The sequence below is a fragment of the Bos taurus genome, chromosome 1, assembly GCF_002263795.3.
Source record: "Bos taurus isolate L1 Dominette 01449 registration number 42190680 breed Hereford chromosome 1, ARS-UCD2.0, whole genome shotgun sequence".
NCBI classification, from domain to species: domain Eukaryota; kingdom Metazoa; phylum Chordata; class Mammalia; order Artiodactyla; family Bovidae; genus Bos; species Bos taurus.
Window position 1 is genome coordinate 126,853,312 of NC_037328.1, and position 25,175 is coordinate 126,878,486.

At 40.3% G+C, this 25,175-nt stretch overlaps 1 protein-coding gene across 5 annotated transcripts in view; it reads left to right on the forward strand.

The window, feature by feature from the left end:
• The window catches only part of TFDP2 (transcription factor Dp-2), a 205,031-nt gene that overhangs the window by 25,818 nt on the left and 154,038 nt on the right, over positions 1–25,175 (forward strand). For 2 of the 5 annotated variants that reach the window (NM_001428758.1, XM_005201851.5), the window contains exon 2: positions 6,454–6,544. The exons of the other annotated variants lie outside the window; for them this stretch is intronic. The gene's annotated coding sequence lies outside the window, so the exon portion shown is untranslated. The remainder of the gene's footprint in view (positions 1–6,453; positions 6,545–25,175) is intronic. 5 annotated transcript variants of the gene reach the window in all.

A 25,175-nucleotide genomic window follows, 5' to 3' on the forward strand; every position in this document is an offset into this window, starting at 1 on the left:
CACTTTCTCACCATCCTCAGCACACTTACTGTTCTCTGTTTTTGTTTTTTTTTGATAGTAGCCATTTGGGTGTGAGTTGGTAGCTCACTGTAGTTTTGGTTTTTAGTATCCTATGATTATTAATGTTGAGCAGCTTTTCATGGGCTTGTTGTTCAGTCACTCAGTCATGTTCAGCTGAGACCCCATGGACTGCAGCACGCCAGGCTTCTCTATTCTTCACCATCTCCTGGAGCTCGCTCAAACTCGCGTCCATTGAGTGGGTGATTCCATCCAACCATCTCATCCTCTGTCATCTCCTTCTCATGCCTTCAGTCTTTTCCGGCACCAAGGTCTTTTTCAGTGAGTTGGCTCTTCGCATCAGATGGCCAAAGTACTGGAACTTCAGCTTCAGCATTAGTCCTTACAATGAATATTCAGGGTTCATTTCCTTTAGGATTGACAGGTTTGATCTCCTTGCTGTCCAAGGGGCTCTCAAGAGTGTTCTCCAACACCACAGTTCAAAAGCATCATTTCTTTAGCACTCAGCCTTCTTTATGGTACAACTCTTAAATGTGCTTATAGGCCACTCATATATCTTCTTTGGAGTAATATCCAGTCAGATCCTTTGCTCGTTTTCGAATTGTGTTATATGTTTTATTGTCATTGAGTTTTAGTTCTGTATGTATTTTGGGTTTTAATCCCTATCAAATTTGTGATTTGCAGATCCATCCTCCGCCCCAGCTTCTGTGGGGTGCTCTTTTACTCTGTGCGTAGAGTCTTTTGATGCTCAAAGTTTTTTAATGTTCATGATTTGTTTTTTATTTTGTTGTCTATACCTCTGGTGTCATATACAAGAAATCATTGCCACAAATATTTTACAACTTTTGCCCTGTGTTTTAAAAGTTTTACAGTTTTAGGTCTTACATTCCAAATTAATTTTTAAATCATTCAATCTAATTAGAAAATAAGATATTGTTAACTTTATTGTGATTTATTGTATCTGTTGGTTAATTTGGGAGAAGTTAGTTTGTTATGAATGGGAAAGACTAGAGATCACTTCAAGAAAATTAGAAATACTAAGGGAACATTTCACACAAAAATGAGCACAATAAAGGACAGAAATGATATGTACCTAACAGAACCAGAAAATATTAAGAAGAGGTGGCAAGAATACACAGAAGAATTATACAAAAAAGATTTTCACAACCCAGATAACCACGATGGTGTGAACACTCATCTAGAGCCAGACATCCTGGAATGTGAACTCAAGTGGGCCTTAGAAAGCATCACTATGAACAAAGCTAGTGGAGATGATGGAATTCCAGCTCAGCTATTCAAATCCTGGAAGATGACGCTGTGAAAGTTCTGCATTCAATATGCCCGCAAATCTGGAAAACTCAGCAGTGGCCACAGGACTGGAAAAGGTCAGTTTTCCAATCCCAAAGAAAGGCAATGCCAAAGAAGGCTCAAACTACCGCACAGTTGCACTCATCTCACACACTAGCAAAGTAATGCTCAAATTCTCCAAGCCAGGCTTCAACAGTATGTAAACTGTGAACTTCCAGATGTTCAAGCTGGATTTAGAAAAGGCAGAGGAACCAGAGATCAAATTGCCAACTTCCACTGGATCATGGAAAAAGCAAGAGAGTTCCAGAAAAAATCTACCTTTGCTTTATTGGCTATGCCAAAGCCTTTGACTGTATGGATCACAACAAACTGTGGAAAATTCTGAAAGAGATGGGAGTACCAGACCACCTGACCTACCTCCTGAGAAATCTATGTAGAGGTCAAGAAGCAACAGTTAGAACTGGCCACGGAACAACAGACTGGTTCTAAATCAGGAAAGGAACACGTCAAGGCTGTACATTGTCATTATATTGAATAAGCTTATTAAACTTATATGCAGAGTACATCATACAAAATGCTGGGATGGATGAAGAACAAGCTGGAATCAAGCTTGCCTGGAGAAATTGTCAATATCATCAGATATGCAGATAACACCACCATTAGAACAGAAAGCAAAGAAGAACTAAAGAGCCTCTTGATGAAAGTGAAAGAGGAGAGTGAAGAAGCCAGCTTAAAACTCAACATTCAGAAGACGAAGATCATGGCATCCGGTCCCATCACTTCATGGCAAATAGATGAGGAAACAATGGAAACAGTGAGAGACTTTATATTTTTTTTGGCTCCAAAATCACTGCAGTTGGTGACTGCAGCCATGAAATTAAAAGACACTTGCAAAAAAAAAAAAAAAAAGACACTTGCTCCTTGGAAGAAAAGCTATAACCAACCTAGACAGCATTTTAAAAAGCAGAGACACTACTTGACCAACAAAGGCCCGTCTGGTCCAAGCTATTGTTTTTCCAGTCATCATGTATGGATATGAGAGTTGGATTATAGAGAAAGCTGAGCACCAAAGAATTGATGATTTTGAACTCTGGTGTTGGAGAAGACTCTTGAGAGTCCCTTGGACTGCAAGGAGATCCAACCTGTCAATCCTAAAGGAGATCAGTCCTGAATATTCATTGGAAGGACCGATGGTGAAGCCAAGACTCCAATACTTTGTCCACCTGAGGCGAAGAACTGACTCATTGGAAAAGACCCTGATGCTGGGAAAGATTGAAGGCGGGAAGAGAAAGGGACGACAGGGGATGAGCTGGTTGGATGGTATCACTGACGTGATAGGCATGAGTTTAAGTAGGCTCTGGGAATGTCTGATGGGTAGGGTTCACAAAGAGTTGGACACAACTGAGCAACTGGACTGAATTTGTTATGATTTTGCATTTTTTTATGTAAGAACTTCAATTTAAGTTTGAATTTGGCAATAAGGAGTTCATGATCTGAGCCACAGTCAGCTCCTGGTCTTGTTTTTGCTGACTGTTTAGAGCTTCTCCATCTTTGGCTGCAAAGAATATAATCAATCTGATTTCGGTGTTGACCATCTGGTGATGTCCATGTGTAGTCTTCTCTTGTGTTGTTGGAAGAGGGTGTTTGCTATGACCAGTGCATTCTTTTGGCAAAACTCTATTAGCCTTTGCCGTGCTTCATTCCATATTCCAAGGCCAAATTTGCCTATTACTCCAGGTGTTTCTTGACTTCCTACTTTTGCATTCCAGTCCCCTATAATGAAAAGGACATCTTTTCTGGGTGTTAGTTCTAAAAGGTCTTGTAGGTCTTCATTCTGTGTGGATCACAATAAATTGGAAAATTCTGAAAGAGATGGGAATACCAGACCACCCGACCTGCTTCTTGAGAAACCTATATGCAGGTCAGGAAGCAACAGTTAGAACTGGACACGGAAAAACAGACTGGTTCCAAATAGGAAAAGGAGTATGTCAAGGCTGTATATTGTCACCCCGCTTATTTAACTTCTATGCAGAGTACATCATGAGAAACACTGGGCTGGAAGAAGCACAAGCTGGAATCAAGATTGCCGGGAGAAATCTCAATCACCTCAGATATGCAGATGACACTACCTTTATGGCAGAAAGTGAAGAGGAACTAAAAAGCCTCTTGATGAAAGTGAAGAGTGAAAAAGTTGGCTTAAAGCTCACCATTCAGAAAAGGAAGATCATGGCATCTAGTCCCATCACTTCATGGGAAATAGATGTGGAAACAGTATCAGACTTTACTTTTTGGGGCTCCTAAATCACTGCAGATGGCGATTGCAGCCATGAAATTAAAAGACGCTTACTCCTTAGAAGGAAAGTTATGACCAACCTAGATAGCATATTCAAAAGCAGAGATATTACTTTGCCAACAAAGGTCCGTCTAGTGAAGGCTATGGTTTTTCCAGTAGTCGTGTATGGATGTGAGAGTTGGACTGTGAAGAAAGCTGAGCACCGAAGAACTGATGCTTTTGTGGATGAACCCCCTTTATATCCTGCAATTCTGCTTATACAGTCTGACATGTAGCTGAAACCTTCATTCCTAAGCTTAAATGCTTTCCATCTTCTGCACAGAGAAGAGAAATTTGGTGTTGTGTGTGTTAATTTCTGTGTGCATCTTACATTTGTATTCTTTTAAGCACTATGCATTTTTCTGCATGGAAAATTAGAGATACCAAGGGAACATTTCATGCAAAGATGCGCTCAATAAATGATAGGGATCTAATAGAAGCAGAAGATATTAAGAAGAGGTGGCAAGAATACACAGAAGAACTGTACAAAAAAGATCTTCACAACCCAGAAAATCACAATCATGTGATCACTCACCTAGAGCCAGACGTCCTGGAATGTGAAGTCAAGTAGGCCTTAAGAAGCATCAATATGAACAAAGCTAGTGGAGGTGATGGAATTCCACTGGGCTCTTTCAAATCCTAAAAGATGATGCTGTGAAAGTGCTGCAGTCAATATGCCAGCAAATTTGGAAAACTCAGCAGTGGCCACAGGACTGGAAAAGGTCAGTTTTCATTCCAATCCCAAAGAAAGGCAATGCCAAAGAATGCTCAAACTACCGCACAACTGCACTCATCTCACACGCTAGTAAAGTAATGCTCAAAATTCTCCAAGCCAGACTTCAGCAGTATGTGAACCGTGAATTTCCAGATGTTCAAGCTGGTTTAGAAAAGGCAGAGGAACCAGAGATCAAATTGCCAACATCCGCTGGATCATTGAAAAAGCAGGAGAGTTCCAGAAAACATACACTTCTGCTTTATTGACTATGCCAAAGCCTTTGACTGTGTGGATCACAATAAACTGTGGGAAATTCTGAAAGAGATGGGAATACCAGACCACCTAACCTGCCTCTTGAGAAATCTGTATGCAGGTCAGGAAGCAACAGTTAGAACTGGACATGGAACAACAGACTGGTTCCAAACAGGAAAAGGAGTGCGTCAAGGCTGTATATTGTCACCGTGCTTATTTAATGTATATGCAGAGTACATCATTAGAAATGCTGGGCTGGAGGAAGCATAGGCTGGAATCAAGATTGCCAGGAGAAATATCAATAACGTCAGATATGCAGATGACACCACCCTTATGTCAAAAAGTGAAGAAGAACTAAAGAGCCTCTTGATGGTGGTGAAAGAGGAGAGTGAAAAAGTTGACTTAAAGCTCAACATTAGGAAAACTAAAATCATGTCATCTGGTCCCATCACTTCATGGCAAAAAGATGGGGAAACAGTGTCAGACTTTATTTTTCTGGGCTCCAAAGTCACTCCAGATGGTGATTGCAGCCATGAAATTAAAAGATGCTTACTCTTTGGAAAGAAAGCTATGCCCAACCTAGACAGCATATTGAAAAGCAGAGACATTACTTTGTTAACAAAGGTCCGTCTAGTCAAGGCTATGGTTTTTCCAGTGGTCATGTCTGGATGTGAAAGTTGGACTATAAAGAAGGCTGAGAGCTGAAGAATTGATGCTTTTGAACTGTGGTGTTGGAGAAGACTCTTGAATGTCCCTTGGACTGCAAGGAGATCCAACCAGTCCATCCTAAAGGAAACCAGTCCTGAGTATTCACTGGAATGGAGAAGGCAATAGCAACACACTCCAGTACTCTTGCCTGGAAAATCCCATGGATGGAGGAGCCTGGTAGGCTGCAGTCCACGGATCAGAAAGAGTCAGACATGACTGAGCAACTTCACTTTCACTTTTCACTTTCCTACATTGGAGAAGGAAATGGCAACCCACTCCAGTGTTCTTGCCTTGAGAGTCCCGGGGATGGGGAAGCCTGATGGGCTGCCATCTATGGGGTCGCACAGGGTCGGACATGACTGAAGTGACTTAGCAGCATTCATTGGAAGGACTGATGATGAAGCTGAATCTCCAAAACTTTGGCCACTGGATGCGAAGAGCTGACTCATTTGAAAAGACCGTAATGCTGGGAAAGATTGAGGGCAGGAGGAAAGGGGACGACAGAGGATGAGATGGTTGGATGGCATCACCGACTCAATGGACATGAGTTTGGGTGAACTCCGGGAGTTGATTATGGACAGGGAGGCCTAGCGTACTGTGGTTCATGGGGTCGCAAAGAGTTGCACACGACTGAGCAACTGGACTAACTAACTTATGTAAATATAATCCTATTGCATATATACTTTTTAACCTGTTGCTGCATTTGCAAGGTTTATCCTCATTGTGGCCTGTAATGGATTTTTATTGCCATATGTTGTTGTGGATGTTACAGTACTCTCTGATAGACCTTCTCTTCCCCACCGAGCTACATGTTTTCCACTTACACAGGCTGGTTGCTTACAGCTGCATTCCTTTCTGGGAATTGCCATTGGCCAAGGTTACACTCTGTCTAAGAGGCATCCTCTGAGAGCTAACTGAGTGAGGCAGGGATATAGTTTCCAAGCAAACTCGCCTCCGTTAGGGACAACTCTGGACAACTCCTTTAGGGACAACTGTGGACAACTCCTTTAGGGACAATCTGAGCTCTGGAGCTCCATGAGCATTACCTGAGGCTCTCCTTGCACCCTCGTTGGGCCAGTTTCTCCCCATTCTCACCTCAGCTTCCTTCACTTACTTCCAGGTGTTTCTCCTAAGAGCTCTTCCCAGGAAACTTCCTGCATGCTGGTCATTGGGCCTCCTCTCTTGTTTTCAAAGGAATGAGTTCAAGACAGGTTGGTATTTTCTTTCAGATGGATAGCGAATTGTGTAAGTAGCCCTTCATTAAGTTAACTGTGTAGAGTGTACATGCAGTATATTCTGTGCCTCGTAATGCTGTGTGCTGTTTGTCAGGGCTTTGTGTATTATGTTGTATTTACTGTCTTTCTCTATTTATATGTTATCTTTGTTTTTTAAGCACTTGTTTTGATACCTGGGAACATTTGTATCTTTGTTTATTTATTTAAAAAATTAATTTTTTTAATTGAACAATAATTGCTTTACAGAATTTTGTTTTCTGTCAAACCTAAACATGAATCAGCTGTAGATATATATATATATATATATATATCCCCTCCCTTTTAAACCTCCGTCCCCATCCCACCCCTCTAGGTTGATACAGAGCCCTTGTTAGAGTTTCCTGAGCCATACAGCAAATTCCTGTTGGCTATCTATTTTACATATGGTAATATAAGTTTCCATGTTACTCTTTCTGTACATCTCACCCTCTCCTCACCTCTCCCCATGTCCATAAGTCTATTCTCTTTGTTTCTCCATTGCTGCCCTGTAAATAAATTTTTCAGTATCATTTTTCTAGATTCTGTATATATGCGTTAGAATATAATATTTCTTTTTCTGACTAACTTCACTCAGTATAATAGGTTCTAGGTTCATCCATCTCATTAGAATGGACTCAAATGCTTTCCTTTTTATGGCAGTTCAGTTCAGTTCAGATCAGTTACTCAGTCGTGTCTGACTCTTTGGGACCCCATGGACTGCAGCATGCCAGGCTTCCCTGTCCATCACCAACTCCTGGAGCTTTCTCAAACTCATGTCCATTCAGTCGGTGATGCCATCCAGCCATCTCATCCTCTGTCGTCCCATCTTCTCTCGCCTTCAATCTTTCCCAGCATCAGGGTATTTTCCAATAAGTCAGTTCTTCGCATCAGGTGGCCAAAATATTGAAGTTTCAGCTTCAGTCTCAGTCCTTCCAGTGAATATTCAGGACTGATTGCCTTTAGGATGTACTGGTTGGATCTCCTTGCAGTCCAAGGGACTCTCAAGAGTCTTCTCCAACACCACAGTTCAAAAGCATCAATTCTTTGGTGCTCAGCTTTCTTTATAGTCCAACTCTCACATTCATACATGACTACTGGAAAAACTAGCTTTGACTAGACAGACCTTTGTTGGCAAAGTTATGTCTGTGCTTTTTAATATGCTGTCTGGGTTGGTCATAACTTGTCTTTCAAGAAGCAAACATCTTTTAATTTCATGGCTCAGTAATATTCCATTGTGCATATGTACCAAAGTTCTTTATCCATTCATCTGTCAACGGACATTTAGTTTACTTCCATGTTCTAGCTATTATAAATAGTGCTGTAGTGAACAGTGGGATGCCTGTGTCTTTTTCAATTTTGATTTCCTCAGGTATATGCCTAGGAGTGGGATTGCTAGGTAAGGTGCAGCGGCTGCGCTTTGCTGGAGCAGCCGTGAAGAGATACCCCACCTCCAAGGTAAGAGAAACCCAAATAAGACGGTAGATGTTGCAAGAGGGCATCAGAGGGCAGACACACTGAAACCATAATCACAGAAAACTAGTCAATCTAATCATACTAGGACCACAGCCTTGTCTAACTCAGTGAAACAAAGCCATGCCCATGGGGCCACCAAAGACGGGTGGGTCATGGTGGAGAGGGCTGACAGAATGTGGTCCAAGGAAGAAGGGAATGGCAAACCCCTTCAGTATTCTTGCCTTGAGAACCCCATAAACAGTATGAAAAGGCAAAATGATAGGATACTGAAAGAGGAACTCCCCAGGTCAGTAGGGGCCCAGTATGCTCCTGGAGATCAGTGGAGAAATAACTCGACAATGAATGAAGGAATGGAGCCAAAGCAAAAACAATACCCATTTGTGGATGTGACTGGTGATAGAAGCAAGGCCCGATGCTGTAAAGAACAATATTGCATAGGAACCTGGAATGTCAGGTCCATGAATCAAGGCAAATTAGAAGTGGTCAAACAGGAGATGGCAAGAGTGAACGTCGACATTCTAGGAATCAGCGAACTGAAATGGACTGAAATGGGTGAATTTAACTCAGATGACCATTATTTCTACTACTGTGGGCAGGAATCCCTTAGAAGAAATGGAGTAGCCATCAGTAGTCAACAAAAGAGTCTGAAATGCAGTACTTGGATGCAATCTCAAAAACGACAGAAGGATCTCTCTTCGTTTCTCAGGCAAACCATTCAATATCACAGTAATCCAAGTCTATGCCCCAACCAGTAATGCTGAAGAAGCTGAAGTGGAACGGTTCTATGAAGACCTCCAAGACCTTTTAGAACTAACACCCAAAAAAGATGTCCTTTTCATTATAGGGGACTGGAATGCAAAAGTAGGAAGTCAAGAAACACCTGGAGTAACAGGCAAATTTGGCCCTGGGATACGGAATGAAGCAGGGCAAAGACTAATAGCGTTTTGACAAGAAAATGCACTGGTCATAGCAAACACCCTCTTCCAACAACACAAGAGAACACTCTACACATGGACATCACCAGATGGTCAACACTGAAATCAGATTGATTATATTCTTTGCAGCCAAAGATGGAGAAGCTCTATATAGTCAACAAAAACAAGACCAGGAGCTGACTGTGGCTCAGATCATGAACTCCTTATTGCCAAATTCAGACTGAAATTGAAGAAAGTAGGGAAAACCACTAAACCATTCAGGTATGACCTAAATCAAATCCCTTATGATTATACAGTGGAAGTGAGAAGTAGATATAAGGGACTAGATCTGATAGAGTGCCTGATGAACTATGGTCGGAGGTTCGTGACATTGTACAGGAGACAGGGATCAAGACCATCCTCATGGAAAAGAAATGCAAAAAAGCAAAGTGGCTGTCTGAGGAGGCCTTACAAATAGCTGTGAAAAGAAGAGAAGTGAAAAGCAAAGGAGAGAAAAGGAAAGATATAAGCATCTGAATGCAGAGTTCCAAAGAACAGCAAGAAGAGATAAGAAAGCCTTCCTCAGCTATCAATGCAAAGAAATAGAGGAAAACAACAGAATGGAAAGACTAGAGATCTCTTCAAGAAAATTAGAGATACCAAGAGAACAATTCATGCGAAGATGGGCTCAATAAAGGACAGAAATGGTATGGACCTAACAGAAGCAGAAGATATTAAGAAGAGGTGGCAGGAATACACAGAAGAACTATACAAAAAATATCTTTATGACCAAGATAATCACGATGGTGTGATCACTGACCTAGAGCCAGACATCCTGTAATGTGAAGTCAAGTGGGCCTTAGAAAGCATCACTATGAACAAAGCTCGTGGAGGTGATGGAATTCCAGTTGGGCTCTTTGAAATCCTGAAAGATGATGCTGTGAAAGTGCTGCACTCAATATGCCAGCAAATTTGGAAAACTCAGCAGTGGCCACAGGACTGGAAAAGGTCAGTTTTCATTCCAATCCCAAAGAACGGCAATGCCAAAGAATGCTCAAACTACTGCACAATTGCACTCGTCTCACACGCTAGTAAAGTAATGCTCAAAATTCTCCAAGCCAGGCTTCAGCAGTATGTGAACCATGGACTTCCAGATGTTCAAGCTGGTTTTAGAAAAGGCAGAGGAACCAGAGATAAAATTGCCAGTATCCGCTGGATCATCAGAAAAGCAAGGGAGTTCCAGAAAAACATGTATGTCTGCTTTATTGACTATGCCAAAGCCTTTGACTGTGTGGATCACAATAAACTGTGGGAAATTCTGAAAGAGATGGGAATACCAGACCACCTGATCTGCCTCTTGAGAAACCTATATGCAGGTCAATTAGAACTGGACATGGAACAACAGACTGGTTGCAAATAGGAAAAGGAGTGCGTCAAGGCAGTATATTGTCACCCTGCTTATTTAACTTCTATGCAGAGTACATCATGAGAAACGCTGGGCTGGAAGAAGCACAAGCTGGAATCAAGATTGCTGGGTGAAATATCAATAACTTCAGATATGCAGATGACACCACCCTTATGGCAGAAAATGAAGAGGAACTAAAAAGCCTCTTGATGAAAGTGAAAGTGGAGAATGAAAAAGTTAGCTTAAAGCTCAACATTCAGAAAATGAAGATCATGTCATCCCGTCCCATCACTTTATGGGAAATAGATGTGGAAACAGTGGAAACAGTGTCAGACTTTATTTTTGGGGGCTCCAAAATCACTGCAGATGGTGACTGCAGCCATGAAATTAAAAGACGCTTACTCCTTGGAAGGAAAATTATGACCAACCTAGATAGCATATTCAAAAGCAGAGACATTATTTTGCCAACTAAGGTCCGTCTAGTCAAGGCTATGGTTTTTCCTGTGGTCATGTATGGATGTGAGAGTTGGGCTGTGAAGAAGGCTGAGTGCCAAAGAATTGATGCTTTTGAACTGTGATTTTGGAGAAGACTCTTGAGAGTCCCTTGGACTGCAAGGAGATCAGCCCTGGGATTTCTTTGGAAGGAATGATGCTAAAGCTAAAACTCCAGTACTTTGGCCACCTCATGTGAAGAGTTGACTCATTGGAAAAGACTCTGATGCTGGGAGGGATTGGGGGCAGGTGGAGAAGGGGACGACAGAGGAAGAGATGGCTGGATGACATCACTGGCTGGGTGGCATCACTGACTCGATGGATATGAGTCTAAGTGAACTCCGAGAGTTGATGATGGACAGAGAGGCCTGGCGTGCTGCGATTCATGGGGTTGCAAAGAGTCGGACACGACTGAGTGAGTGAACTGAACTGAACTCAACTGATGGTGGTTTTCTTCCTAGTTTTTTAAGGAATCTCTATACCATGTTCCATAGTGGCTCTATCAATTTACATCCCCTCCGACAGGGCAAGAGGGTTCCCTTTTCTCCACACCCTCTCCAGCATTTATTATTTGTAGACTTTTTGATGATGGCCATTCTGACCGGTGTGAAGTGATAACTCATTGTAGTTTTGATTTGCATTTCTGTAATAACGAGCTATGTTCAGCAAGCATCTTTTCATGTGTTTGTTAGCCATCTGTATGTCTTCTTTGGAGAAATGTCTGCTTAGTTCTTTTTCCCACTTTTTGATTGGGTTGTTTGTTTTTCTGGTATTGAGTTGTATGAGCTGCTTGTATATTTTGGAAGTTAATCCTTGGTCAGTTGTTTCGTTTGCTGTCCTTTTCTCCCATTCTGAGGGTTGTCTGTTCACCTTGGTTATAGTTTCCTTTGCTGTGCAAAAGCTTTTAAGTTTAATCAGTTCCCACTTGTTTACTTCTGTTTTTATTTCCTTTACTGTAGAAGGTTCTTACTTTGATTTATGTCATCAAGTGCTCTGCCTATGTTTTCCTCTAAGAATTTAGTAGTTTTTGGTCTTACATTTAGGTGTTTAAGCCATTTTGAGTTTATCTTTGTGTATGGTGTTAGGAAGTATTCTAATTTGATTCTTTTGCATGTAGCTGTCCAGTTGTCCCAGCACCATTTATTGAAGAGGCTGTCTTTGCCCCATTGTGTATTCTTGCTTCCTTTGTCAAAAATAAGGCACCCATAGGTGCATGGGTTTATTTCTGGGCTTTCTGTCTTGTTCTTTTGGTCTGTATTTCTGTTTTTATACCAGTATCATGCCATCTTGATGACTCTAGCTTTGTAATATAATCTGGTCAGGAAGGTTGATTCCTCCAGCTCCATTCTTCTTTCTCAAGACTGTGTTGGCTATTCAGGGTCTTCTGTGTTTCCATGTGAATTGTGAAGTGTTTTGTTTCACAACTGACAATTTCAAAATTGACAGACCTTTAGCCAGACTTATCAAGTGAAAAAGAGAGAAGAATCAAATCAACAAAATTAGAAATGAAAAAGGAGAGATTATAGCAGATAATGCAGAAATACAAAGGATCATAAGAGACTATTATGAACAACTATATGGCAATAAAATGGATAACCTGGAAGAAATGGACAGATTCTTAGAAACGTTCAGCCTTCCAAGACTGAACCAGAAAGAAATAGAAATTATGAACAACCCAATTACAAGCACTGAAATTGAAGCTGTGATTAAAAAATCTCCCCAAAAACAAAAGCCCAGGACCAGATGGCTTCTCAGGAGAATTCTGTCAAACATTTAGAAAAGAGCTAATGTCTATTCTTCTAAAACTCTTAGAAAATTGCAGAGGTAGGAACATTTCCAAACTCATTCTACAAGGCCACCATCTCCCTGATACCAAAACTAGACAAAGACAATGCACAAAAAAGAAAACTGCAGGCCAATATAATATCCCTGATGAACATAGATGAAAAAATCTTTAACAAAATTTTAGCAAACAGAATTCAGCAACACAGCAAAAATCTCATACACCATGATCAAGTTTGATTTATTGCAGGCATGGAAGGATTCTTTGATATATGCAAATCAGTCAATGTGATAAACCATATTCACAAATTTAAAGATACAAACCATATGATAATCTCAATAGATGAAGAAAAAGACTTTGAAAAAATTCAGCACCCATTTATGATTAAAACTCTTCAAAAAATGGGAATAGAAGGAACCTACCTCAACATAGTGAAGGCCATATATGATTAGCCTACAGCAAGTATTATTCTCAATGGTGAAAAACTGAAAGCATTCCTCCTAAGATCAGGAACAAGACAAGGGTGTCCATTTTCACCACCATTATTCAACACAGTTGTAGAAGTCCTAGCTACAGCAATCAGAGAAGAAAAAGAAAGAAAAGGAATCCAGATCGGAAAAGAAGTAAAGCTCTCATTGTTTGCAGAGACATGATACTGTACATAGAAAACCCTAAACATAGTATCAGAAAGTTGCTAGAGCTAATCAGTGAATTTAGCAAAGTTTCAGGATACAAAATCAATACACAGAAATCATTTGAATTTGTATATACTAACAATGAAAAATCAGAAAGAGAAATTAAGCAGTCAGTCCCATTCACCATTGCAACAAAAAGAATTAAATATCTCGGAATAAACTTACCTAAGGAGACAAAAGAACTGTATACAGAAACTACAAGACACTTATGAAAGAAATTAAAGACAACATAAACAGATGGAGAGATATCCCAATAGGAATAATCAGTGTTGTGAAAATGACTATACTGCCAAACACAAGCTACAGATTCAATGCGATCCCTATCAAACTACCAATGTATCTTTATTTTAATGGCATCATTTGTGTTAGTAATTTTTATAGTGCCCTTAATCTTTTCTCTTACTTTACTTTTCAGCCAGTTTTAAATGGTATCATTTGACTCTTACCTATTAACTATATAACAGTCAGTGATCTTATTACAGAAGATGAGATGGCTGGATGGCATCACTGACTCAATGGACATGAGTTTGAGTGAACTCCAGGAGTTGGTGATAGACAGGGAGGCCTGGAGTGCTGTGATTCATGGGGTCACAAAGAGTCAAACATGACTGAGCGACTGAACTGAACTGAACTGATCTTATTCTACTTTCCTACTTTTCTCTCCTCTTACCTGCCAGTGTTTTTAAGAATTTTTTGCTCTCTGCACAGCTGGAGGGATCTCACTTCTTTGACTAGCAACTCAGGCCACATCAGTGAAATCCCGAATCCTAACCACTAGGCCACCAGAGAACTCTCTCCTTCCAGTTTCTAGTTGCATTCTTTTGTCTTTGGCAGAAAAGATAATGTTTGACTTCAATCTTATTTTAGTTTTACCTCTACAATTGAATATCTAGCATGTTCGCTGTTTGTCTTGCAAAATTTACCCAGGCATGTTTTTGAAAGATGTAGCTCATTCTCCAACGGTTTGTTCAGAAGGGGTGCACATTGATAGTATTTCCATTCAAACTATTTTTTTTCTAGTTATATTGGAGTTTTACCAAGAGAACGCACTGTAGCAGACAACCTCTTCCAACAACACAAGAGAAGACTCTACACATGGACATCACCAGATGGTCAATACCGCAGTCAGATTGATTATATTCTTTGGAGCCAAGGATGGAGAAGCTCTGTACAGTCAGCAAAAACAAGACTGGGAGCTGACCTTGGCTCAGATCCTGAACTCCTTATTGCCAAATTCAGACTTAAATTGAAGAAAGTAGGAGAAACCACTAGACCATTCAGGTATGACTTAAATCAAATCCCTTATGATTATACAGTGGAAGTGAGAAATAGATTTCAGGGCCTAGATCTGATAGAGTGCCTGATGAACTATGGACGGAGGTTTGTGACATTGTACAGGAGAGAGGAATCAAGACCATCCCTAAGAAAAAGAAAGGCAGAAAAGCAAAATGGCTGTCTGAGGGGGCCTGACAAATAGCTGTGAAAGGAAGAGAAGCAAAAAGCAAAGGAGAAAAGGAAAGATATACCCATTTGAATGCAGAGTTCCAAAGAATAGCAAAGAGAGATAAGAAAGCCTTCCTCAGTGATCAGTGCAAAGAAATAGAGGAAAACAACAGAATGCAAAAGACTAGAGATCTCTTCAATAAAATCAGAGATACCAAGGGAACATTTCATGCAAAGATGGGCTCAATAAAGGACAGAAATGGTATGGACCTAGCAGAAGGAGAAGATATTAAGAAGAGGTGGCAAGGATACACAGAAGAACTGTATAAAAAAAGAACTTCACGACCCAGATAATCACGATGGTGTGATCACTGACCTAGAGCCAGACATCCTGTAATGTGAAGTCAAGTGGGCCTTAGAAAGCATCACTACGAACAAAGATAGTGGAGGTGATGGAATTCCAGTTGAGCTATTCCAAATCCTGAAAGATGATGCTGTGAAAGTGCTGCACTCAATATGCCACCAAATCTGGAAAACTCAGCAGTGGCCACAGGACTGGAAAAGGTCAGTTTTCATTCCAATCCCAAAAGAAGGAAATGTCAAAGAATGTTAAATCTACTACACAGTGGCATTCATCTCACACGCTAGCAAAGTAATGCTCAAAATTCTCGAAGCCAGGCTTCAACAGTACGTGAACTGTGAAATTCCAGATGTTCAAGCTGGATTTAGAAAAGGCAGAGGAACCAGAGATGAAATTGCTAACATCTGCTGGATCATAAAAAAAGCAAGAGAGTTCCAGAAAAAAAATCTACCTTTGCTTTATTGACTATGCCAAGGCCTTTGACTTTGTGGATCACAACAAACTGTGGAAAATTCTGAAAGAGATGGGAGTACCAGACCACCTGACCTGCCTCCTGAGAAATCTGTATGCAGGTCAAGAAGCAACAGTTAGGACTGGACATGAAACAACAGACTGGTTCCAAATCAGGAAAGGAGTATGTCAAGGCCGTATATTGTCACCCTGCTTATTTAACTTACATGCAGAGTACACCATGTGAAATGCTGGGCTGGATGAAGAACAAACTAGAATCAAGATTGCCGGGAGAAATGTCAATAATGTCACATATGCAGATGACACCACCCTTATAGCAGAAAACAAAGAAGAACTAAAGAGCCTCTTGATGAAAGGGAAAGAGGAGAGTGAAAAAACCAGCTTAAAACTCAGCATTCAGAAAACTAAGATCATGGCATCCGGTCCCATCACTTCGTGGCAAATAGATGGGGAAACAGTGAGAGACTTTATTTTTTTTGGCTCCAAAATCACTGCAGGTGATGACTGAAGCCATGAAGGTAAAAGACACTTGCTCCTTGGAAGGAAAGTTATGACCAACCTAGATAGCATATTAAAAAACAGAGACACTACTTTGCCAACAAAGGTCCATCTCGTCAAGGCTATGGTTTTTCTAGTCGTCATGTATGGATATGAGAGTTGGACTATAATGAAAGATGAGCACCGCAGAATTGATGCTTTTGAAATGTGTTGTTGGAGAAGACTCTTTAGAGTCTCTTGGACTGCAAGGAGATCCAAGCAGTACATCCTAAAGGATGTATCCTGAGTGTTCATTGGAAGGACTGATGTTGAAGCTGAAACTGCAATACTTTGGCCACCTGATATGAAGAGCTGACTCATTTGAAAAGACCCTGATGCTGGGAAGGATTGAAGGCAGGAGGAGAAGGGAATGACAGAGGATGCGATGATTGGATGGCGTCACCAACTCAATGGAGATGAGTGTGAGTAGACTCCGGGAGTTGGTGATTGACAGGGAAGCCTGGCGTGCTGTGGTCCATGGGGTCACGAAAAGTTGGACACGGCTGAGCGACTGAACGTTCATGATCCGAATTGACATATAACATTGTGTGAGTGTAATGGTGCACAATATACAAGTTTATGTTGCAAAATGACAACCACATATCAGTTTATCAGTTCATAGAAGTAAAAGCATGTAATTCTTGTGATGACTTTAAGATGTACTCTTTTAAGCAGATTTCAGATACACAAAGAGTGTTAAGTGTAGTCACCATGCGGTACATTATATCCCTGAACTTATTTGTCTTATAACTAGAAGTTTGTGCCTTTGACCACCTTCATCCAGTTTCCCCTTCCCACTGTCCTCCAGCAGCCATTAATCTGCTCTCTTTTTCTATGAGTCCAGTTTTTTTTTAAGATTCGAGACCTAAGTGAGATCGTACAGTATATGTCTTTCTCTGTTTGATTTATTTTGCTTAGGATAATACTCTGACAGTGCATCTGTGTTATTGCAAATGATGGGAGTTCTTTCTTTTTTATGGTTGAATGATATTCCATTGTGTCTGTGCCAGATTTTATTTCTCCGTTCATTCCTCAGTGTCCCCTTAGTTTGTTTCCACGTCTTGGTTGTTATAAATAATGCTGCAGTGAACATGGGGGTGCAGATATCTCTTCGAGAGAGTTATTTTGCTACCTTCAGACACATACCCAGAAGTGGAATTGCTGATCATATGGTAGTTCTATTTTTAATTTTTTTGAGGAACCTTCATGCCGTTTTCCATAGGGACTGCACCAATTTACATTCCCATCAACAGTACACGAGGGTTCTTTTTTCTCTACATCCTTGCCAACACTTAGATAGTAGGTTGTTGTAACAGGTGTGAGGTGATAACCTCGTTTTGGTTTTGATTTGCATTCCCTTGATGTCTGGTATTGTTGAGCAACTTTTTGTATACCTCTTGATCGTTTGTGTGTCTTCTTTGCCCGTTTTTTAATCTGGTTACTTGGATTTTTTTTTTTTTTTTTGCTATTGTATGAGTTCTTTTTTTTTAATTTGGTTCTGTGCAGTCTTAGTTGCGGCAGTCGGGGTCTTTGTTGCATCATGAGGATCTCGTTGCAGCACACAGTCTTTCTGGTTGTGACATGTGGGCTTAGTTGCTCTGAGGCATGTGGGAGTCTTAATTCCCTGACCGGGGATCGAACCTGTGCCCTGGGCATTGCAAGGCAGATTCTTAACCATTGGACCGCCGGGAAAGTCCCTGAATTGTGTGTGTTCTTTATATATTTTAGATACTAACTTACCAGATAAATGATTTGCAAAATGATGATTTCCTTTGCTTTGTAAAGCTTTTAGTCTGGTGTAGTCACACTTGTTTATTTTTGCTTCTGTTGCCTTTGCTTTTGGCATCAGGTTGAAAAAAATGATTGCCAAGACCAGTATCAAGGAGCTTATCCCCAAAGTTGTTTTTTGATGTCCCTGGAACTTGAAGTACGGTTTGGCAGGATATAATATCCTTGGTTCACATTTTATTTTCTTCACATTTCTTGAAAATAGTTTTCTTGCTTTGTAGATTGTCTTTGAGTCGTTTGGTATGGTCTCCTTCCCTTGCCTTTCTAGATTATCTTTTTGTCTGAATGCACCAGAGTGTTTTGTTTCTTTTTTCCTTTAAACAATATTACAAGGATATGTGTTATAGTTGCTCATTCTGGGTCAGTTTTCCTAAGTATCTGGTAGGCCTTTTAAACATGTAGATTCGGGTCTTTTATTTCTGGGAAGTTTTCTTGTTTCATAGTTCTAGTGCTAATTCATTGCTTTTGAGTTTCTTCGTCAGGGACACCAGTGATGTTCTGTCACTTTTGCCTGTCATCTCATCAGCCAATTTCTCTCTGATTATTTTGTTTCTTAATTTCATTTTTATTCTCTTTATTGTTTTTCTCCTTACCTTCAACATCCTTTATTAGTTTTCATTAAAATCTGTTCCCCTCCGTGTGCCATATAATTTAGCTTTCATTTTTCAATGATTTTATGAGATGATTTTTCCTGCAGTTTACTACAGTCAACTGTATTTAATATCTTTGCCATTTTTTTATTCCAGTTTTATTGAGATGTAATTAACATACACTGCTATATAAGTTTAAGGTACACAGCAAAATGGTTTGACTTACATACATCACGAAATGATTACCACAGTAAGTTTAGTCTTATATAGTCATCCATCAATCATCTCATATAGATACAATGTTAAGGAAATATAAAAAAGATTTTTTAAAGTACTTTTCCTTGTGATGAGAAGTCTTAGGATTTACTCTCTTGACAACTTGCATATATAATATACAGCAGTGTTAATGATATTTACCATGAACTTCATCACATCCCTATCTTTGGTTTTGTCTATTTTGATACTTTTTTTTTTTATTTCTGACTTAGGGGCTTTCTTTTTAACATCTGTAAAATCTTTTTTGATCAATAACCTCAGATATGCAGATATCACCACCCTTATGGCAGAAAGCAAAGAACTAAAGAGCCTCTTGAAGAAAGGGAAAGAGGAGAGTGAAAAAAGCTGGCTTAAAACTCAGCATTCAGAAAATGAAGATCATGGCATCCAGTCCCATCACTTCATGGCAAATAGATGGGGAAACAATGAAGACAATTACAGACTTTATTTTTGGGGGCTCTGAAATCACTGCAGATGGTGACTGCAGGCATGAAATTAAAAGACGCTTGCTCCTTGAAAGAAAAGCTATGGCCAACCTAGACAGCATATTAAAAAGCAGACACATTACTTTGCCGACCAAGGTCCGTCTAGTCAAAGGTATGGTTTTCTAGTAGTCACATATAGATGCGAGAGTTAGACTATAAAGAAAGCTGATATGAAGTGTGGTGTTGAAGAAGACTGTTGAGAGTCTCTTGGACAGCAAGGAGATTCAACCAGTCCATCCTAAAGGAAATCAGTCCTGAATATTTACTGGAAGGACTGATGCTGAAGCTGGAACTCCAATACTTTGGCCATCTGATGCAAAGAATTGACTCCTTGGAAAAGTCCCTGATGCTGGGAAAAATTGAAGGCAGGAGGAGAAGGGGGGACGACAGAGGATGAGATGGTTGAATGGCATCACTGACTCGATGGATGTGAGTTTGAGCAAGCTCTGGGAGTTGGTAACAGACAGGAAAGCCTGGCGTGCTGCACTCCATGGGTTTGCAAAGAGTTGGCCACGACTGAGCGACTGAACTGAACTGAACTGAATTCAAAAGTAGATGGATGTTACAGTTTTTTCCAACTTCATAGTTGATTTGTAGGGAGAAACCATTGACACGAAAGCTTTCATTTGTGTTTTGCTGACTTCTTCTAGCACTTGGTGTGTAGTGGTGTCTGCGCTTTGTGGATAGAGTTCCTTGTTTGAGAGTTCTGTCACTCTTCCCTTTCCTTCTCAGTATCTTGTAGGAACTTGTGGTGTTGATCAGGAAGAAGGGTAGAGAAAGGCTTGGTATGTGTTTCCATTTCTTTTCTGCAGGGTCCTTAATTTCCTGCCTGTTACTCCCGTCTTTCCACTCATTTCCTTGTCTCCAAGAGATACCATCTCTTCTTTTGCATCTATATACCTAATACTCCTCCAGAAGCGGTTTCTCAGAGGGTACCGCAGTTGATCCAGAAGTTTCTAGATACTTCCACATCACTAGGGCTATGAACTATCAAGTCCTAACTTGTGTTCACTATGTTTGCTTTTACTGTTTTACTCTTCCTTGGGGTCATTTTGTTTGTGCTTCCTCTAAGTCGCCTGGTCGAGTGTGCTGTTTTTCATGGATTCTTTTTCACCTCCTCTTACTCACTCTTACTCACTCTCTGCATCCACAGGCTTGCAGAAGGTAGGCAGTTGGATTTCTTATGGAATTTATTCCTTTTTTCCCTCTACTTATAGGTAATTTGAATATTTTTGTGATCTCTGTCTTCTGGTAATGTTAAGGTTGAGGCATGGGTTCTGTTGTGGTTTCATTTATTCTCCTTGTTTATTTTATATCTGTGTGGGAAGTTGAGGGAGAGATTTCTACTCTGAGAGAGCGATGGCTTATTCTGTTGTTGTGCAGACTTGAAACAGTCCCTATTTTCATATGGTTGTATATCTGAAAAACCCAGAAGAGTCAACTGAAAAACTACTACAGACAGAAGAGAATTCAGGGACTTCCCTCATGGTCCGGTGGTTAATGCAGGGGATCTGCAGGGTTCCTCTGTGCTCCCAGTGCAGGGGGTTGGGGTCAGGGAACTAGATCCCACATAGTGCAACTAAGCTGGGTGCAGCCAACAAAAAACAAAATTTTTTTTTTTTTTTTAGAGAAAATTCAGTTATATCGTGCTATATAAAATTAATCAAAAGAAATCCATATGTACAAAAAGCTTGGATGATACGGAGAGCCAGAATAAAAATCAGATTAAAAAATCCCTAAAACCAACCAAACAAAAATTCTAGGAATGACTACACTGGTAAACGCGTAAAACCTATTAGTTTTTTAGGGCTGCCATAAAAAAGTGCCTCACACTGGGTGGCTTATAGCAACAGGAATTGATTCTCTCACTGTTCTGCACACTAGATGTCGAGGTGGTAGCGGGACCACCCTCCCTCTGATGCCAAAGGAAGGCGCCTTCCTTGCCTTTTTCAGCTTCTGGTCTCCCGGACATTTCTAACTGTGGCAGCATGCATCCAGTCTTTACCTCTCTCTTCATCTGGCCAACTTCCTGTTGTGTCTTTTATCTTTTCTCTTTTAAGAACAAGAGTCATATTGGGTTAGGGCTCACCCTAATGCCAGTAGGTTGAGGAACTAAGATCATGCCATGTCATGGCCAAAAGATAAAGTAAAATGGGATTGGTAAACATTTAGGAAAAAACATTGTGTTTTTTAGGGGAATCAGCACAAATACACGTAAGAAAAACTTAAAAAAGTTTAGAAACTGTGCTGTTTTCTTCACCAGTTGCTTCTTTTTGTTTGGCTCCATTTTTCTTTTCTTACTGGTCTCTTGGGTGAGTTGAACGTTTTATGCTGAAATAGTTTTTTGTACAATACTGTATATGTAAATTACATGAATTCCCAAATGATGTTTTAAAACCTTATCTAGCCTATTGTGATGTATCAAGTTAAGGATACATATTAACAGTTGTATTACTTATCTGGAGCTACAGTTATCTGAAAACAGGGCTTTGCTAAAGAGCATATTGGTAACATGGATCTAATCCATGCAGTCATTGTGCATAAACTGAATAACGTTTTAAAATTTGGCTAGTACACCACTTGATTAAAGAGCCTTTCTATTAGATTTTTGGCAGGATCTTGAAACGTGATGTTGTTCTAAATTTGGGTAATCTCTGATGTTGCTTCTTTGGACAGGGCAGAAATAAGTTTTCTTAGACTTCTGTTTTCAGTAATTAAGAACAAATAATAAATGTTACCTGTGAAAATATTTGAAACAAAAGTATCCCTTCGGTTTTATTGTGGAAGCTTACAAGCTTCCAGATAAGAACATATCATTAATTCAGTTTTGCCAGGGAATGAGGAAGGGATTTTGTTTCAGTGAATTTACTTGTCAAAATGTAATAATATGTCTACTTTTCCTTACTATTAATCTGCCAGCTGTCAGTTACTTAATGTACTTGTCTATAGGCCTAGCCCATTTGTGCCTGTTACGTGCATCCTTTCTACCGAGTATAGTTGGCTTGAAGCCTGAAAATTGAGATAAGTAAATTTCGTAGGAATTTTATGTTAAATAAAATCAAGCAGGTGAAGCAAGGCCTATGTCCTTGAGTTACTAGGTTCGTAAAAGCTAATTTGAGAGCAGTGGGCTTTTTTTTGCTTCTTTCTGAACTTTGAGTTTTACTCCAGCAGAATAAGGTGCTTGTTAGATAATTGAATTGTGGATGATGAATATATGCTTACCAGGCGTAGTCAAGAAATGAGTATTTCGGTTTCCAAAGAATTACAGATTGTCGTATGTGATATTGCCGGTTTATAAAAATTAGAAAGCACATAATTTTTACTTAATCTTTAGTAAATGTAACATAATATCCCTGGTTCAGATGTTTTAGCTCTTACAATTTTCCCAAGGCTTCCATTAATTTATGTTTGTGTTTATTTATTTTAGCCTGCGCTGGGTCTTTGTTGCTCTGCTTGGCTTTCTCTAGTTGCTGTGAGCGGGGGCCACTCTTCAGTTCTAGTGCACAGGCTTTTCACTGCAGTGGCTTCTCTTGTTGCGGAACACATGCTTAGTTGCTCTGCAGGATTTGGGACCCTCCCAGACCAGGGGTTGACCCCGTGTCCCCAGCATTGGCAGGTGAATTCTTAACCACCATGGAAGTCTGGCCTCCCACTAATTTAATTAAAAAGGAAATAAAAAGTAATATCCTGCATGATTGGGCTTCCAGCCGTATCTCTCCATCTTGTTCCGTCTTGCCCTTTGTTTTCAGGCACGTAGGTCTTCCTTCAGCTCCTTGAACTAGCCATGTGTTTTTCTTCCTCTGAGCATTTTCCGGTAATGTTTGCACCCTCTGCCTGTGAGTCCCCTTCTCTGCCATTGGTTTGTTCCATTTGTCTGTTGAGCTTAGTTCAAACTTCCTCAGAGGAATCTTCCCTAAAACCACCAGGGTTCCAGACCCTTAGGGTTCATGCTTCCTTTGTAGCTTTGCGTCTGTAGCACTGCTTATAGTATGTTGTCATCACATAGTTAATTGGGGAGTTCATTGCTGAATGTCTGCCTTTAGAGTTAAAATGTAGGCTCCATGAAGGCAGAGACTGTCACTGTTTCTTGAAGCATCTTTAATGCTCAGCCTATTGTTTGACATGCAGCAGGCTGTCAGTATTTGTTGAATAAGTGAACCAAATGAGTAGTGCTCAGATAACACTATTCAGTATTTCCCTGCACTTACGTAGAAGCTGTTAAAAGTTGTTATTGATTGCTTGTAGTGTTAACTAGTTTTTACCCTTGTGGAGAGTCCTGGGTAAAAGCTTATGTACACCCAGACAGAATTTTTTTTTTCAATTAAAAGAATGAGCAATGATGCGGGTTGTGAGGGAGGTCCAAGAGGGAAAGATGTGTGTGTACATATAGCTGGTTCACTCTGTTGTGCAGAGGAGACTAACACAACATTGTAACGCAACCATACCCCAGTTTAAAAAGTGAATAATGAGCATTAAAACAATTATCTTTTTTTTGTTTAAAGTGTAAGATGTTGATGGTTCCTTAGAAGAGCAGCTTTTAGTAAATAATTCTTTTTAAATTTCCCTCTTGGCTACTGTTCTTTTCACCTTCAACACCAGTGAAATTAAATATATTCTATTATAAAAACTTTTCCCATAGCATTTTTTGGAATTAGTGAACACAGGTATAATGCCAACCCCAAAACACTTCATGATAGGAGAGTGACCAACATTCTGCTCTTCTGGATGTGTGAACACGCTCAGCGTTTGTGTCTTCCCATTTTCTGCTGCCAGATCATACTAAATGAGATTATCAGTTTTTATAAGCATGAAAATAAATAAAATACCAAGTACATAATTTAATGAATATTACTTTTTTGAAACTTACTATTCTTTTATTGTTAATTTTTATTGGTGTATAGGTGCTTTACAATGTTGTGTTGTTTTCTGCTGTACAGCAAAGTGAATCAGCCATGTGTGTGTGTGTGTGTGTGTGTGTGTGTGTATCTCCTCTCTTTTTTAGATTTCATTCCCATTTAGATCACCACAGAGCACTGGGTAGAATATTACTTAAAAAGCAAACACAAAACAAATATTTCTTGGGTTCCAACCAGGTGTCAGACACTGGATGTATGATAAGTGAAAAGACAGAGGGTCCCTGCCCTCATGTGATTCACCCTTTAGTTGTAGAGATGGCCCACAATCTGATTATCACACAAATAAATAGATAATGACAACCAGATGTGTCCTTGGAAAGGAGAAAGTAGGGGAGCATTATTAAGTAGAGACCCCTAACCCAGTCTCTGTAGTGGGAGAATTACAGTTGCCCAGAGAAAGTGACATTTGAGAGATCTGAAGGAAGGAGACTTCAATTCAGTTCAGTTTGGTCGCTCAGTCGTGTCCGCCTTTTGCGACCCCATGAATCGCAGCACGCCAGGCCTCCCTGTCCATCACCAACTCCCGGAGTTCACTCAAACTCAACGTCCGTCGAGTCGGTGATGCCATCTCATCCTCTGTTGTCCCCATCCTCCTCCTGCCCCCAATCCCTCCCAGCATCAGAGTCTTTTCCAATGAATCAACTCTTCGCATGAGGTGGTCAGAGTACTGGAGTTTCAGCTTTAGCATCATTCTTTCCAAAGAAATCCCAGGGCTGATCTCCTTCAGAATGGATTGGTTGGATTTCCTTGCAGTTCAAGGGACTCTCAAGAGTCTTCTCTTAATACCTGGGAAAAACTCCAGGCAGCGAGAACAGCAGGCAGAGGCTCAGAGACAGGAGAAGCGTGCCTTTGAGGAACAGACAGGAAGGCCAGTGGACGTAGATGAGAGAAGGGTGTGGGAAAGTGGTTCAGCACAAAGCTGATGAAGTGAGCAGATGAGGCACTGAGGACCGAGTCATT